General features: G+C 42.8%; 1 protein-coding gene and 1 long non-coding RNA gene across 7 annotated transcripts in view; one reads left to right on the top strand and one right to left on the bottom strand.

The window, feature by feature from the left end:
* LOC138758132 (sodium/potassium/calcium exchanger 2-like) overlaps positions 1-17,977 on the top strand; it is a 237,633-nt gene that overhangs the window by 68,018 nt on the left and 151,638 nt on the right. The gene's annotated exons all lie outside the window — the stretch shown is intronic.
* Positions 1-17,977, bottom strand: part of LOC138758151 (uncharacterized) — a 111,717-nt gene that overhangs the window by 86,975 nt on the left and 6,765 nt on the right. Inside the window, exons 3-4 of one of the 4 annotated variants that reach the window (XR_011354173.1) lie at positions 17,738-17,811; positions 14,794-15,406 (exon numbers count right to left, since the gene is read on the bottom strand). The exons of the other annotated variants lie outside the window; for them this stretch is intronic. This is a non-coding gene — a long non-coding RNA (uncharacterized lncRNA). Of the gene's footprint in view, positions 1-14,793; positions 15,407-17,737; positions 17,812-17,977 lie in introns of those variants that run through there. 4 annotated transcript variants of the gene reach the window in all.

Here is a 17,977-nt window from a genome sequence, read left to right as displayed (position 1 = left end):
TAAAATGGGAAGGTCAGCTTTTTTTAGTTTTTGCCGGTACCTGGTGTTATTTTGGACTGCAACATAGCTGAGGTGTGATTTGAACTGAACTCTGATTTACATTTCGATAGTTGATGTGTAGCTTTAAAATGGGCAAAGCTGACTGAAGATGATACTTCACATAGCTTCCTTGCATTCCTGCCAAGAGTCATTGTTTCATTAGCCTACTTGTTTATTAAACTATCAGCTATTAAAGAACTCAGACTGAATTTGCAAGAAAACTTTGTGCATTCTTTTCTTTGCTGATCTGTTCAGTACAATAATGGATATCTATGGATATCTTAGGAGGGAAAAAAACTCTTGAACCTTGCCACATCCATATATTTTTGAAGAGGAGAAAATACAGTTGACTGGGGCTTGTAAGGCAGGTCAAAAAGCAGCATCCGTCTGCAATGTTCAGCATCGTGTGAGCATCCGCAAGCAAACTGCAGGGTGCGAACTTCAGGAAGAGGTTATGTTTAGCTTGTGCTCCCCAAGGAATGGATGTGTCTTAGTTGTCCTTTACCCTACAGACAAACTTGCAACCAGACTGTCAAGCTTATTATGGCCATTGTACTGTTTCCATTTATCACTTCTATATGGCCCACATTCATCAATCTTGAGTTTGTAGCAATGCAAGGGATTGGTTTCTTGCCTGTACAAGTGGATTCACTTTCTATGATGACGTGGCTGCCACAGAAGCCATGAATGGTGTGATTCCTGAAGCCTCTAGTACTGGAGAAAGGGAGTCCACAAATATATTCAAGGTTGAACTATAAATGGATCAAGCTGTATTGAAAAAAGAAGGGGAAGATGGTGTTGAGGCAAATATTTGATTAGCCACAATCTTTTTGAAGGCTTGAGAGGCCATTTGGCTCACTCTTTCACCTGTTTCTCATGTTTACATCTCCTGTCCTATTTTTATACATCTTTGATGTATCTTCCAGAACTGTAATTCCTCTTGGTGCATCTCCATTTCATAACTATATTAGAACCTAAGAAATAGGAGGAGAAGCAGGTTATTTGGTTCATCAGATCTCTTCTTCCCATCAGCGAGGTCAGATCATCTACCTCAAAGCCATTTTCCTGAGTTTCCCCCATATCCTTTGATTCCCTTAATATCCAAAGGAATGAACACAATTACTTGGCCTCTGAGTCACTCTGGGATAGAAAAATCCAATGATTCACTGACCTCTGAGGTAATAAATTACTTTTTTTTTTAAATTTCTATCCTAAATAACTTGTCCCATGCACTGAGAGAGTAAGCCTGATCCTTGGCTCCTAAGCCTGGAACACTCCTCCTTTCGCCTGACCTGTTGAGCATTCAGAATTTTGTAAGTTTCAATGAAATCACTTCTCCTCCAAACTCTGAATGTCAGCCTAGGCCTATTTGATCTCATCTTGGCCAGCGAATATGCCATTCATAAATCTAGTCTAGTGACATCATGAAAATTTCTTCAGAACATGAAACCTACTTGCTGATGTTTGCATGAAGAACATTCAGATTTTTAAGGTCCAGATCTAGATATTAATATTTTCATGCTTGGCACCTACCATAATGAAGATGTTGGTGTGTTCTTAAGATCAGACTTGTGCTTCATTGTTGAATGTTAAGTACTCAATTGACAATTTCAGTGGGGTGAGTCAATCAATTAAGCAAGCTAAGAAAGCTAAATTACAATTAGTAATTGGTCACACTGTAGAGATGTCCACACAACACGAAGTGAACCAGTAAATGAACTTTATTTTTGAATTCCTCGTACTGCTCGAGGAGATCGTCCATTTCCTGTGAGGGGTGCACTGTCCTTAGGAAGTGACATCAATGCGTCCAATGGCATGCAACACAAGCAGTGCTGTTCCCCGGGCAATGCGTGTTTCTAACTGTGGGCTTCTCAGAAGGGAAGGGGGACCTGCACCATCTTCTGTCAATTGATTGGGGCAGCAATTCCGTACGTATAACCGTTTGGTCGCTCGGCCCGCTACACCACTCCCCCCCCCCCCCCCAAGAATCGCTGCAAGCAAGTTGCTGTACTGTCTTTGGGTGGGTGGCCTTGTGTATGATCTGGGGATCTGGGGTGGGCTGATATGAGTCTAGACGCACTACCTTGACATGGTCGATGGTAAATCTTGCCTACCACGTGCCATTATCCAAGGTGAAAATGACACTGTTATGCTAACACCTTGAAAAGCCCTTCATAGGGGCATTGTAGGGGTATCCCTTGCTGTCCTTTCCACATGAAAACAAATTCGGTGGTCTGCAGGTTCACTGGGATGTGGCAAGGTGGAGAGCCATGTCGGGAAGGTAGTGGAGGTTTCTGTCTACCCACTTGTTCCCTCAATCGCTGGAGGACGTCCAGAGCACAGGGTTGTGGGTCAGGACGGTTGAAGTGGATGTCCCCTGGGATTATAAGTGGGGAGCTGTACACCATCTCACCTGACGACACTGGTAGGTCTTTTGGTGCTGTGTGAATTTCTAACAGCATCCATGGGAGTTCGTCCTTCCAATTAGGGCCTTGTAGTCGAGCTTTCAGAGTTGCTTTCAGGTGGTGGTGGAAACATTCAAGGATGGTTGGCCATGGTGTGGTGTAATTGGCTGTTGCAGAACTTGGCTAGGTTGGCCAAGAGTGAGGACGTGAATTGGGCAACTCTGTGATGTAGGTCAGGACTCCAAAGCGTCCAACCCAAATGGACAAAAAAGCTCTTGCACAAGCCTCTATGTCACATGTGGGTAGGGGTATTGCTTCCAGCCAATGTTTCAAAGGGTCAATTACTGTGAATAAATATTGCATACCTTGGCTCACAGGTAGTGGGCCGATTATGTCAATGTGCACACGGTCAAAATGGGGCTGTGCTGAGTTGACATTCTGGAGTGGGGCCTTGATGTGTCTGTGCACCTTGGTGCATTGGCAGTCCAAACAAGTCTTAACCCACAGGGTTACGTAGCTGCAGAGGCCATGCCACGTGAACTTGTCAGACAGCAGGTGGATCATGGACCTTATGGAAGGATGAGACAGACCATGTATTTGGTGCAACACCCACTGTCACCAGGTCATGGGTAAGATGGGTCTGGGGAAGCCTGTGGACATGTCACACAGTAAAGTCAGGCTCCCCGGTGAAGGACCGAAATCACTAACCTTCAGGCTGGTGATTGTGGTCCGGCAGGCCTGGACATCTGCATCCTCTGCTTGGTCTTTGGCTAACTGAACAACATCGAGCCCTCCTGAGGTAGTGACGATGGCTGGTCTGGACAGCGCATTGGACACCATGTTGGATTCATCTGCGACATGGCGAATGTCCATTGTATACTCTGAAATGTAGGAGAGGTGTCGTTGATGCCTCACAAACCACAGGTTCAAAATCTTGGTGAGTGGTTTGTGGACTGTGTCAGCAACGAGAACCCTTCTTTTTAACATGTATCGGAAATGTCATATTGCCAGGTACAGAGCCAATAGTTCGTGGTCAAATGTGCTGTACTTGATTTCTATTATTCGGCGATGTTTGCTGAAGAAAGCCAGGGGACGCCACTGTTCATCAACCGACTGCACCAGCACCATGCTGACTGCTTTGTCCGATGAATTTGTCGTAAGGGCCTGCAGGAGAAAGAGCCTGGATGGGCCAAAAATGTGGCCCATTTGGTTTCCGGAATGCTTCCACGGTTTTGCATGTCCACTGGAGTGCCTCGTTGTCAAGTTTGATGAGATTGAATAGGGGTTGCATTAGGGTAGCTGCTCCCAGGAGGAAATGATGATAGTTCACCATCCCTAGGAATTCTTGTAGGCTTTTGATTGTGCCTGGCCTGGGAAAATGTTGGTTGGCTTCCACCTTATCCGGCAGCAGTGTGGCCCCCTCTCAGGTGATATGGTGTCCCAGGAAATCGATAGTTTCCAGGCCAAACTGGCACTTAACTGGGTTCATTATGAGTCCAAACACCTGCATCCTGTTGAAAAGGCGAGTCAGGTGCGTCCTGTGGGTTCTGGCGTCAGGGCTGGTGATGAGAATTCCATCCAGGTAGACCTCATCGAGGTCCCTGCCAATCACATCCATGGGACGCTGAAATGGCTGGGCTGCGTTCTTTTGACCGAAAGGCATCCAAAGGAACTCAAAGACAGTAAGGTGTAATATTGGCCATTTTAAGGACATCGTTAGGATGCACAGGAATCTGATGGTACTCCTTGACAAGGCCCACCTCCAAAAAGATCTGGCAGCCCTGGAGCCTCTGGTGAAATCCTGGACGTGTGGGATGACTTATCTATCTGGGACAGTGGTGTCTTTGAGGTGGCTGTCGCCACCAACAGATGCCAGCCACCAGAGTTCTTCTGGACCATGTGCAGTGGGGATGCCCAGGGGCTGTTTGAATGGCGAACAATACCCAACTTCTCCATGGCAGCTAACTCAGTCTTTGCATACACTGGGGCCCCAGTGGTCTCAATGTGGTGCTCAATGCTATGTGCTGGTTTAGGATTGTTGAAGTTGAGCACCAACAGTGACGGGTACTTGGCCAGTGGGAGGACATATTCATTATGGTCCAGAGTGTAGATTGCTAAAGACAGAAAGGAACTTTGCTGTAGAGTGAGGGGATGTGACTGGAACGTGGTAGCATTGTCGAAATGGCATCTGTTCACGCCCACCAGGAGCTTGTGTGCCCAGAGGAAATCTGCTCCAAGTAGGGCTTGTCCCACAGATGTAATTGTACACGGCATGGATTGTGACCAGACGGGTGCCGAAACTTTAAATGGAGGAACCGTTGGCTGCCTGTAGGGGAAATCCCTTGGGATTGTGTTTGAGTTTGAAATATGTCAGTGGAATAAGGCTTATCTCTGCGATTGGGTCAACTCGGAAATCCCTCTTTGTTTGCTAGTCCCTGAGGTAAAGTAGGTGCTGCCAAGGCCACTCTCGGCGACTAGCCTGTCCATTTCCTGCTTGACTTGGTGTTGGGGTACAAGCATGGAGAGATGTACCCTTGGTGCTACGGCTCCATCTGCGGTGATAGAAACAGTAATCGTTCTGTCTGAGCTCTCGTTACATTGCGGCTGGGCTGCAGCTACTGTGGGGGGTGGGGGCTGACTCGGTGGTGCCGACGGTGTAGATCAGTTGCATGTGTATGGAGCTCTGTTGCAGGGTGTGGAAAAGTCTGATTGCTTCTTTGGCTACGAGGTGTCGGGCACTGAAATCCATGTTGGATATTGCCAAGGAAATGTGCACCAGTAGCTTGGAGAGGTACAGGGCCTCAAACAAGAAACAGTCTGTGTGTTCATTTGCTAGGGCCACCATTTTCTGCATGAGCTCAGAGGGGTTCCTATCATCCAGGGGCCTTGCATTATTCAGAATGTGGACAGCGCACTCGTGTTAGCTGAGTTCCGGGGAATCAAGGAAGAAATGGCAGAAACGCTCGTACTTGTGCTCCATAGGAGGATTTTCCATGAAGGAGCTTACTTTAACTGTGGTAGTGGCGTCCAGGGCGCTGACGATGAACCAGAGCGGTGTTCTCCAAGATAATGCCTCTGATCTGGAACTGTGACTCGTCCAGTTGTAACCAGTAGCTGGGCTGATTTGCCCAGAAGGGCAGCAAATGCACATCCATAGCATTGGTCGCAGTCGTTGCTACTGTAGCGTTAGCAGCATCCTGCATTTTGTCACATATGAGGTGGGTTCCAAAGACATTGGAACTGTTGGGTTCACCACTGTAGTGTCTGCTAACGGCAGGGCTACTGAAATGAGAGACAGCCACACAGCACGAGGTGAACCAGTAACTGCTTTATTTTGAGTTCCTTGCGCTGCTCGAGGAGACCACCCACTTCCTGTGAGGGGCGCGCTGGCCTTTGGAAGTGACTTCTGCATGTTGTGGCGTCACTCCCTGTCCAGCGGCATGCAACACGGAAGCAGCTCTGTCCCCCTCCCTCAGAATGGGAGGGGGCCTGCACCATCTTGTGTTGGATGACTGGAGTGATGACTCAGCCCATCTAACCGCGCAGTCACTCGGCTCACTACAATACTACCTCCTTTCTACAAGTACATTTTGGGTGTCATCACACTGGACACCACCATTCATCCAGAGAACTGCAAAGCAAATTCTTTTGCTTTGATATTCATTGGTAATCCATTTGTTTTACTATTGCTTTAGCAATAAATCTGACTAATGAATAATTGTACAAAATAACAATAGTTCAATGAATCATCTTGCTGGATATTAATAGGACATCATTTAACTGGCTTCTAATATATGATGCCGCTTTAGTTGCCCATTCAGGGCCAGCTCTTCAGCGCTTGACGTCCTGCTTTGCGGAAACTGCCAAAATGTTTGGCCTGGAAGTCAGCCTGAAGAAAACTGAGGTCCTCCATCAGCCAGCTCCCCACCATGACTACCAGCCCCCCCACATCTCCATCAGGCACACAAAACTCAAAACGGTCAACCAGTTTACCTATCTCGGCTGCACCATTTCATCAGATGCAAGGATCGACAATGAGATAGACAACAGACTCGCCAAGGCAAATAGCGCCTTTGGAAGACTACACAAAAGAGTCTGGAAAAACAACCAACTGAAAAACCTCACAAAGATAAGCGTATACAGAGCCGTTGTCATACCCACACTCCTGTTCGGCTCCGAATCATGGGTCATCTACCGGCACCACCTACGGCTCCTAGAACGCTTCCACCAGCGTTGTCTCCGCTCCATCCTCAACATCCATTGGAGCGCTTACACCCCTAACGTCGAAGTACTCGAGATGGCAGAGGTCGACAGCATCGAGTCCACGCTGCTGAAGATCCAGCTGCGCTGGATGGGTCACGTCTCCAGAATGGAGGACCATCGCCTTCCCAAGATCCTGTTATATGGCGAGCTCTCCACTGGCCACCGTGACAGAGGTGCACCAAAGAAAAGGTACAAGGACTGCCTAAAGAAATCTCTTGGTGCCTGCCACATTGACCACCGCCAGTGGGCTGATAACGCCTCAAACCGTGCATCTTGGCGCCTCACAGTTTGGCGGGCAGCCACCTCCTTTGAAGAAGACCGCAGAGCCCACCTCACTGACAAAAGGCAAAGGAGGAAAAACCCAACACCCAACCCCAACCAACCAATTTTCCCTTGCAACCGCTGCAATCGTGTCTGCCTGTCCCGCATCGGATTAGTCAGCCACAAACGAGCCTGCAGCTGACGTGGACTTTTTACCCCCTCCATAAATCTTCGTCCGCGAAGCCAAGCCAAAGAAAAAAAATATATATTATGTCCTCCACTAAAGCCTTCACAGTTTTGTTCCAATTGTAGATCAGTGATAAATAATCATGAATCCTCAGCAGTTTGTAATTGCTTCAGCAAACAAGACCTCCCTCTGTTTCTGGATTACCTTTTCTATTTCATCACCTATTTTCACAGATGAGATGAATTTGCAATTAAATAAAATATGTGCGTGGCATTTTCCAATTACCAAGGCAAACTAGAAAATAGGCATCGAAATGCTTCAGGGAATACAATTACCATTCAGTTTATTAATCATATTTTGATCAGTCCATTTTATTAAACTTGACAAAATGTGGTACTTCCCATCACAATGAGGAGACAGAACAAATCATTTGTAGAAAAGCATAAGTCTTGAGCCAACAATGAGATACTGGAAGAACTCAATAGGCCAGGCAGCATTCATGGGTAGATATGGATTGGTCAGTCAATGTTTTGGGATGGAACCCTTGATCAAGGCTAAATGCTTTGTAGAACAGAAAAGGTAAACACATATGAAAAAGAGATGAGATGAAGTGCCAGAAGGGGAAAAAAGGCAGTGCTGCTCCAATGGCCACACTGCTGCTAGTGTGGACCCGAAAGAGCAGAGCGCGGTCACAGCGCTACTCCAAAGGATTCAACCACCTGCTCCTAATGCTGCAGGCTCCATACAGGCCTGTTTAAGAAGCTGATGGTGTTTTAACACCAAAATCCTGCAACAGGTCTGCACCCACAAAAGTAGCGCCGTGCTTGGCAGTGGCCACGATGGGTTGTAGACTCTGGGGAGCAGAAGGCTGGTACAGGGCACTATAAAAGGGGAGAACACCCTCTGTTAAGGAGAAGATGAGAACCTACAGGACAGTACCCACAGCAGCGGAGGGGCCCACACAAACTTCGGGTGACTTGTGGTCAGGGGACCTGCTTGGAGTTGCAGCCTGCTCGAGACTGGCTCATGAGAAGCAGGATTCAAGAGGGTGCTGAGGGCAAGAAGGGCCTCTGACACTGAAGGTTTCCTGATCATCTCAGAGGTTTGGATCTGGAGCTCAGATTGCAATGAATTGTATCGGAGTCTCTGCGGCTGCAGAGGCTGTGGGAGCACTAGAGACTAATTAACGAATACTCCGTGACTCTGGAAGGACTCTTTTGCTTCTCTTTTCCTCATAGTTTCAGGGGTGTCTAGTGACACTAATGGCAACTTTTTTGTCTGCCTTACGACAGGCATAAGGCAATTTTGTGTAACATTACAACTTCTGTTCTATTATGTAACAAATAAAGGAATCTTAAATCTTGACTTGTATGGAGCATAAATACCAGCATAATCTTAATAACCTATTCCTGTACTGTTGTGTGACTGAATAGTTAAATATAGGATTTTAGCTGAGTTATTCAACTTGCTTATTTTGCTAAAATGGGAAGTAACCCTTGCTTTCTAAGATTTTCTGTGGGAAAACTCAAATCTTGAAATTTCCTGCAAGTTAGCTGAACAGCAAGAGCACACAAATTAGTTCAGTGTGGTGTGCATAATTAGATTCCTTTTGGGATTGGTCTGTTTTGTGTGCCCTCCTCCTAGATCCTTGGAAGAGATCATGTTAGTGACCTGCCATTCCACAATGGAAAAGGCAGCCTGGCCATACACCATTAGAGGAGCCTGACAAGAGGCAATGATGTCTTGTCATCTTGATTGACAGGATGTAATGTCTCACCATTTTCAACCATTTCCCCTCCTTTGTGTATAACCTTGTGTTGATTCACCAAAAGGCAGTAGAACTAATGGGGTTGCTGAGGAGAAGAGATGGCTATTTCATTCTCTCCATGGGTGGTTTAACTAGTCTGGAATCTCCAGCATGGAAGCTTTGTTCAAATGTCTCTAAAATTTTCATCTGTTGGAGTCTCTCAAGACTAAAAAGCAAGGAAGGAAGTCCACAAATAGTTTGTGGGCACCAGAGTGGAACATTGTGTTTTGTGATTGTGCTAAACGACAATATTCAGAAAGCTTTCCTCTAAAAACCAGTCTCATGAGTGTTGAGGTAAAACAGGATTCCATTGACACTGTGATTAAGTGAAAAAATAACACAAATACTGAAGAAACTCAGCATTTATGTAGCAGGTGAAGATATATTACCAACGTTTCAGGATTGAGCCCTTCATCAAGGTGGTTATGTGAAAGGCATGTTATTTTAAACCTAATTTGGTGACCTTGATGAAGGGCTCAAGCCCGAAACGTTGGTGATGTATCTTCACCTTTGCCTCATAATGGCACTGTTTGACCTGCTGAGTTTCTCCAGCATTTGTGTATGTTTTTTTTTCTCTCATGAGTGTTAAAATCACTAGGCTTGTAAATCTGCAAAGCATGAAACCTAAGTAATGGATTCTGTTGTTACTGGAACAGTTTTAATTTCTTTTTGATTAAGTAATTAGTATTTTCTTTTGGATTAATAAACACTGGCTTAATAAATGAGGACCCCCGCCCCCCATCTGGTGGCCCCAGAATTATGAAACACACAAGCTGAAAAGCCAGTGAGTCGAGAAGCATTGTGAAAATGATTTGATAGGTTGTCTTGAAGAAATGTTTTTCACCTGATGCTGTTACCTACATGTCCTTGCGTTGATTACTTCTTGCCACCTTGTTCATTGCTTTTCTCTATTTACTTCCAATTTATCAAGCATGATTGCCTCCTTTCTTGAGTAAAGACAAATGTGGAAACTGTTATACTCCAAGAAGATAAGAGAGATATGAGCTATACTTTTACGGTCCCCAAATTTTTCCCCTCTGTTTTTCAAGACATGATCTACTCTGGGAGTGAAACCTTGCGTAACTTGTCTGAAGAATGACTGGGTGTTTGATAATGAAAATAGAAATAATGGCTTTCCAGGCCTTTATTAAAAAGCAGTAGCAAAGTCGATGACTGGACAGGAAAAGTCAGGCCCGATTATAGTAACAATCACATGGCATCTGTTCAATGTCATTCTGATCTCTTGTTGTGCTGCTCAATAACTTTTGTTCTGAGCAGCTAGAAATGTAAAATTAGATTCTAAATGATAAAATTACCCTCATAATTGAATCTAAGTATTCTGTCTTTCTTGAACTTGGCATTTGTAGTTCATGTCATCTGAATGCCTTGCATTGTTCCCCTTGAATCAATCCATCATTACTGTACAGTGCAGAAAGTTATTTTCTCATTTGGTTATAAGTAAGGAATGTTATTTTAAACCTAATTTGGTGACCATGGATGGTCGTGAAAGAAAGTTATTACAAGATTGCATCTACGGTTGAGTTGATACCCATTTAATTTTTTGCAAAGATTTTTATATTCACTGATAAATCTTCCCAGAATTCTAACTCGTGTCTCTAGCTTGATTAATGACGTAGAAAAAATCTATTCTTATAATTTTCCGCATTCAGTGTACTGTATGAGGTAAAGGAGGTGCTTTACGTTATCAGACGTAAATTCCATTGAACTATCTTTGAAGATTTAAACATTCACCTAAAATTACTTCCAATCAATGTATTTACCAATTAGCTAACAAGGTGCATTGCATAAATTAGAAGGTTCTTCACTTTTTATTTGTACAAGGTAACCTTGATTAGAAGGAGGTGGTAGATTAGATTTAGTTCTAGTTTTTTTACTTCTTTTTTAGATTAATTATATACAGGTTTAATTATGACTGTCCTAGATCATATTGTCAAATTAGGCATAATACTGTGTTTTGACCAAGGGTTAGTAAAAAGTAATTCTATTACTTTTTATCCAGAATTATTTTTAAGAAATAATGTTAAATCAATAAATATGGATGGATTTTTAAAATTAATTTGTGACATGTATATGATATGACATGCTTTTTGTTGTATTAGTAGACTTTGTATGTTGGATTATTATGTTAAATTCAACAAAAACATTTTTAAAAAGGTTTTGCAAACTATTTTTAAACTAAAAGTAGTTTTTGCTTTCCATCGGATGGAGCTAGTACCTCATCATTGTGGCTGACGACTACATTGCATTCCCAATTAATATAAAAACAGGTGGCCTGCCTGGGTGAATGTAAATTGGGGAAGATAAATAAGGTAGGAAATGGAGAGTGCAAGAACTATGAGGTGTAGAGGACATGAGATGCTACATATCAGAAATCTGGAAATATTCAGCAGATCATGTAGCGTTCTTGGAAAGTGGAAAAACTGGTTTCTTGTTACAGGTGAATTTCCAAACATCTGAGCAAAACCAAACAGGAAAGACTAATTATCTGCAATTGTTGAATTCATTAATTCAGATCCTCTATGATGTTGGCACCCAGTAATTTGAAGTTCTTGACTCTCTCCACTACTGAGCCCTCAATGAGGACTGGGTTGTGTTCCCCTGACTTCTTCTTGAAGTCCACAATCATCTTAGTTTTTGACATTACACCATTCAATGAGCTGATTTATCTCCCTTCTGTACGCTTCCTGATTGCCGTTATGATTCTGCCGACAATTGTGGTGTCATTGGCAAACATGTTTTTTTTAAATTTTAATCAGGGGAATATATAATGGGGAATAAGGAAATGGCAGACCAATTAAATTCTTACTTTAGTTCTGTTTTTACAAGAGAAGATACAAATAACCTCCCAAGGATGTTGGGAAACATAGAGACTAATGCAAGGGAGGAACTGAAAGAAATCAGTATCTCTAAGGACATGGTCTTGGGGAAATTGATGGGATTGAAGGCAGATAAATCCCAAGGGCCTGATAATCTACATCCTAGGGTACTTAAGGAAGTGGCCATTCAGATAGCAGATGCTTTAAGAATTATTTTCCAGAACTCAATAGACTCAGGATCAGTACCCATGGATTGGAGGGTAGCTAATGTTACCCCACTATTTAAAAAGGAGGGTAGAGAAAAAGTGGGGAATTATAGGCTGGTGAGCCTTACATCAGTAGTGGGCAAAATGATGGAATCCATTATTAAGGATGTAATAGCGGAGCATATGACTAGCAGAGAAGGGATCGGATGGAGTCAACATGCATTTACAAAAGGTAAATCGTGCTTGACAAATCTATTGGAGTTCTTTGAGATGGTGACAGGTAAAATAGATGGGGGAGAGCCAGTGGATGTGGTGTACCTGGACTTCCAAAAGGCCTTTGATAAGGTCCCGCATAAACGACTGGCTTCCAAAATCAAGGCTCATGGTATTGATGTGAATTGAGAACTGGCTGGCAGGTAGAAGACAGAGAGTTGGGATAAATGGCTCATTTTCTGAGTGGCAGGTGGTGACCAGTGGAGTGCCACAGGGATCTGTACTGGGACCCCAGCTGTTCACAATTTACATTAATGATCTGGACGAGGGGATTGGATGTAATATCTCCAAATTTGCAGATGACACTAAGCTAGGAGGGGTTGTGTGCACGGAAGAGGGGGTCAGGAAGCTCCAGTGTGATTTTGATAAATTGAGGGACTGGGCAGATACATGGCAAATGCACTACAATGTGGATAAATGTGAGGTTATCCACTTTGGCAATACAAACCGGAGGGCAGATTACTATTTGAATGGCAATAGATTAAGAGATGGGGAAGTGCAGAGAGACCTAGGGGTACTTGTACACCAGTCTCTGAAGGCGAGCATGCAGATATAGCAGGCGGTTAAAAAGGCAAATGGTATGTTGGCCTTCATATCAAGAGGGTTTGAGTATAGGAACAAGGATACCTTACGGCAGCTGTACAGGGCCTTGGTGAGACCACACCTGGAGTATTGTGTGCAGTTTTGGTCACCTTATCTAAGGAAGGATGTTCTTGCAATGGAGGGGGTGCAGAGGCGATTCACCAGGCTGATACCTGGAATGGCAGGAATGACTTATAAGGAAAGATTGTGCAAATTGGGATTGTACTCGCTGGAGTTTAGAAGATTGAGAGGGGATCTCATAGAGACATATAAAATTCTGGCAGGACTGGACAGAATGGATGCAGATGGGATGTTTCCAATGATGGGAAAATCCAGAACCCGGGGCCATGGTTTGAGGATAATAGGCAAACCATTTAGGACTGAGATGAGGAGGAATTTTTTTACCCAGAAGGTGGTGAATCTGTGGAATTCATTGCCACAGAGGGCAGTAGAGGCAGGTTCATTAAATATATTTAAGAGGGAATTAGATCTATTTCTTCAGTATAAGGGTATTAAAGGTTACGGAGAGAAGGCGGGGACAGGGTACTGAACTTTAAGATCAGCCATGATCTTGTTGAATGGCGGAACAGGCTCGAAGGGTCGAATGACCTACTCTTGCTCCTATCTTCTATGTTTCTATGATAAATCGTACAATAAAAAATACAATATGAAAAACATAATACATATGATATTTTAAAAAATGATACCCCTTGCACCCCCACTAAATTACCCCAAAAGAAAGAAGAAAAAAGATCACAAAACATAAAACTTTTCAATTATTTCCCATGATTCAGAGCAACACCATCAATGCATGGGAAGAATATTAATAATTCAACCTCATATAGTCCAAAATACAGACTCCAAGTTTTAACAAAAAAGAATAATTATTACATAAATTAAGTTATCTTTTCCAATGGAATACAAGATCTCATTTCTAAATGCCATCACCGAATAATCCAAGTAATTGCCAATCATTTTTTAGCAACAGCTAAGGCCAATCTCAAAAAAGTAATTTGAAATTTATTTAATTTTAACTTCAAATTCAATTTCTTAATATAGCCCAATAAAAATACTAAACGATCAAGTGAAATTTTCAATTTATAAATAGCTTCTAAAAATTTCATAAATTTGCTCCAAAAAGGTTTCACTGTCTCACATAACCAAGTAGAATATAAAAAAAGAACCAAGCTCCTTATGACATCTAAAACATAAATCAGAAGAAATAAATTTATATTTCCTTAATTTCTCTGGAGTTAAGTATAATTGATGAAGAAAATTATAATGAACCAATCTGTACCTTACATTTACAATTTTAGTCATACTATCCTCGCATAAAGTCATCCAATCATCCTGAGAAATAGATATGGACAAATCTTTTTTCCTATTTTAATTTAGATTTATAAACATCTGACTTAAGCATTTTATTCTACAATAAAACATACATCTCAGATATAAATCCTTTCTTGCCACCATCAGTAAGTAAATTTTCAAATTTAGACCCGTCTGGGTAATCGTAACGTATGTCCAAAATTACCCAACAATAGGGCTTTAATTTGATAATAAGAAACGCTTCCACCAGCGTTGTCTCCGCTCCATCCTCAACATCCATTGGAGCGCTTACATCCCTAACGTCGAAGTACTCGAGATGGCAGAGGTCGACAGCATCGAGTCCACACTGCTGAAGATCCAGCTGCGCTGGATGGGTCACGTCTCCAGAATGGAGGACCATCGCCTTCCCAAGATCATGTTATATGGCGAGCTCTCCACTGGCCACCGTGACAGAGGTGCACCAAAGAAAAGGTACAAGGACTGCCTAAAGAAATCTCTTGGTGCCTGCCACATTGACCACCGCCAGTGGGCTGATATCGCCTCAAACCGTGCATCTTGGCGCCTCACAGTTTGGCGGGCAGCAACCTCCTTTGAAGAAGACCGCAGAGCCTACCTCACTGACAAAAGGCAAAGGAGGAAAAACCCAACACCCATCCCCAACCAACCAATTTTCCCCTGCAACCGCTGCAATCGTGTCTGCCTGTCCCGCATCGGACTTGTCAGCCACAAACGAGTCTGCAGCTGACGTGGACTTTTTACCCCCTCCATAAATCTTCGTCCGCGAAGCCAAGCCAAAGAAGAAAAAAGAGTATTCGAAGATATTTCATATTTCTCTTTCATTCTTTAAAATGAAATAAAATATCCTGCTTCATAACAATCTTCAACTAATTTAATTCCTTTCTGATCCCACAACTTCAAAATTGGCATACTTGTAGATAGCATTGGAAATGTGCCTGGCCATACAGTCATAGGTGTATAATGAGTGGAACAGTGGGCTAAGCACGCATCCTTGGAGATGTTGTTTCCAATTCGTACTGACTGTGGTCTTCCGATGAGAGAGTCAAGGATCCAATTGCACAGTGGGGGAAGGGAAGGGTTCAAAGGCTTAGAGTTTGTGCTTCTTGACTAGCACTGAGGGAATAATGTTATTGAAGGCCGAGCTGTAGTCGATGAAGAGTAGTGTATGTATGAGTTTCTGTTTTTGAGGTGATCCAGAGCTGAGTGGAGAGCCAGAGAACACAGAAATAATTTTAAATGGTGCACTATGTCTGATATTGGTATTAGCATGCTATCAGGACATAAAGAGTAATAGCAAGGACAATTACAGTTGATCCATTCCGAGATCAGCTTTACCAAACAAGATTATTCTTCAATCATAATACAGGATTTTGTGACTAAAATCTTTTGCCCTCACATTTAAATATAGTGGAATTGGGAGCATATGTCCAAAAGTCTGAGGCATAATAAAAAGCTACTTTTCTAAATAAACAATTATTGTTGGCAAAGATTAATCACCTTTACATAGTGCAGTATGTTTGATATAGTGTGGAATTTGGCCATTGCCAAAACCCATTAATCACTATGTAGGGGCATCTTTGAGCTTGCTAGGTACTTTTTAAATTTATTTAGACAGATTAAAGTTTGAAGAGTAAGCTCACGTATATGCATTGTCATTCCAGCTTCATAGATTTTAATTAATTATCTTAAAAATAATTAATTAATTAATTAGATTTATTTTCTTAAATTAGGCTGCCCTGGCAGCCTATCCCCACTCCCCAACCCCCTCCCCCTACTGTCACAGACTCTAAGCTGAACATGTCCGTACATTCAACAACCTCCTCTATAACTAATCACTTCCTTGAAATGAAAGGTGTTGCTATTAGAATTTTATGGAATATCTTTCAGTCTTACTCAAGCATCACATCTCAATGCTTTTCCCACTTCATTGACGACTATATCGGTGTAGTGTCATGCATTTAAACACGACAAATGTTTCATTCTATTTGCCTGCTTGTGTTTTTACATAGTCAGACATGGACAATTTCTGATGTCTCTATCTATCACTCCGTGGATAGGACAGTGCTCAATGTTAATTAAAAGCCCAGTCTTCCACAGTAGCCTTGATTCCTTCCCCCAAGGACTTGATTCCACTCTCCTAGGGAAGAAATGACAGAAATGAAGTAACTAACTTTCCTGAACGACAGCCAACCCTCATTCAGGGCTCTCAACCATACCACTCTTTCCTGTTTCTACCTATTTCCACTTACCCCCCCCCCCTTCTTTTTATATTCAATTAAGGCCTGAAACAATTGACTGCCTTTTACTTCCTATAGATGCTGCTAAGATCCAGCACTTTCGAGTATTGTTCTTTCTACTCTTATCATCTTCTCCCAACTCATGCATGGTTAGATGCCTCTTGTCCACACCATTTCTACACCACCAATGGTTCATCGTATTCAACAGCTTCAATGTGATACTACGTACACTTTCTCCTATCTTTGCAATATTCTGATTGGAGCTTTTTCTTTAAACATCCTGGTCTGCTCTACGATATCAACCAACCACCTCCCTTCTCATGGAACTTTTGCAACAAAGCCCAATGTGAGCTTATAGAAAAACACCTCATCCTCTGTCTGGACATGTTGCAACCCTGGGGCTCATTAATTCAGCGGCTACACTTAGTGAGGTGTCTGAGGAGATGCGATTCGTCACTGAAGACTCTCATAAACTTCTACAGGTGTACCATGGAGAGCATTCTGGCTGGCTGCATCACTGCCTGGTACGGAGGCGCCAACTCTCAGGACAAGAATAAACTCCAGAGGGTTGTTAACTCGGCCTGCTGCATCACAAACACCAGACTTCACTCCATGGAGGATGTCTATATGAGGCAGTCTTAAAAAAGTAGCCTCTATCCTCAAAGGCCCCCACCACCCAGGCCACGCCCTCTTCACTCTGCTACCATTGGGGAAAAAGGTGCAGGAGCCTAAAGACGAGCACTCAGCAGCTCAAGGACAGCTTCATCCCTGCTGCCATCAGATTCCTGAATAATCAATGAACCAAAGACACTGCCTTACTTTTGTGCACTATTATTTTTCTTTATAGTAATGTAAGATGATTATAATATGTATGTTGGTATTGAAATGCTGCCGCAAAAATCACCTAATTTCCTGACTTGTTCATAACAGTGAATTCTGATTCTGAGTTTTGGATGACGTCTGCCTTCTGTAATCTAGCCTTGGAGAAAAAAAATGAAATACATGGCAGATGCACTGTCCTCAGAAGGATATTTCATTTGTGGATACAGCATTTAATTTATAAAAGTTGTTGGCTTTGCTAGAAAATGGGGAGGATTTTTGGGGAAAATTCTGGTCTTAAGATCTCTCAACCTTTCAGGCTCACTAGTTGAATATTCAAAATAAAACATTTGATTTTGTACTGCTGAACCATGCCACCTTGGAGGAGAATTGACACTATTTTGAAGTGCTTTCTCAAACGATCACACCGTGTCATCTTTTATTTCCAGTCTTGTAAATGTCACATTTACTTACTGTGATCAAATGTTTCTCGTGATTTGATTAACGAATGCATCATTTCTTGCGTTCAGTTTTTCCTGGAATTGTGTCTGAGGAACATCAAAAATACTGCTCTTGGAATTCAATGGTAATGCCTGTACATTATTGAGCATTATGATTCTTTTTGTTATTCACGGGACAACTCGTCACCAGTCCATTGGATAATTTTCCTGTATTCTACTGTATTTGGTATTGTGTTCTTGGCTGCAGCAGATT

This window comes from Narcine bancroftii, chromosome 1, assembly GCF_036971445.1.
Source record: "Narcine bancroftii isolate sNarBan1 chromosome 1, sNarBan1.hap1, whole genome shotgun sequence".
NCBI classification, from domain to species: domain Eukaryota; kingdom Metazoa; phylum Chordata; class Chondrichthyes; order Torpediniformes; family Narcinidae; genus Narcine; species Narcine bancroftii.
Note: the sequence above shows the minus strand (reverse complement) of the source record. Positions and strands in the feature narration are given on the sequence as shown.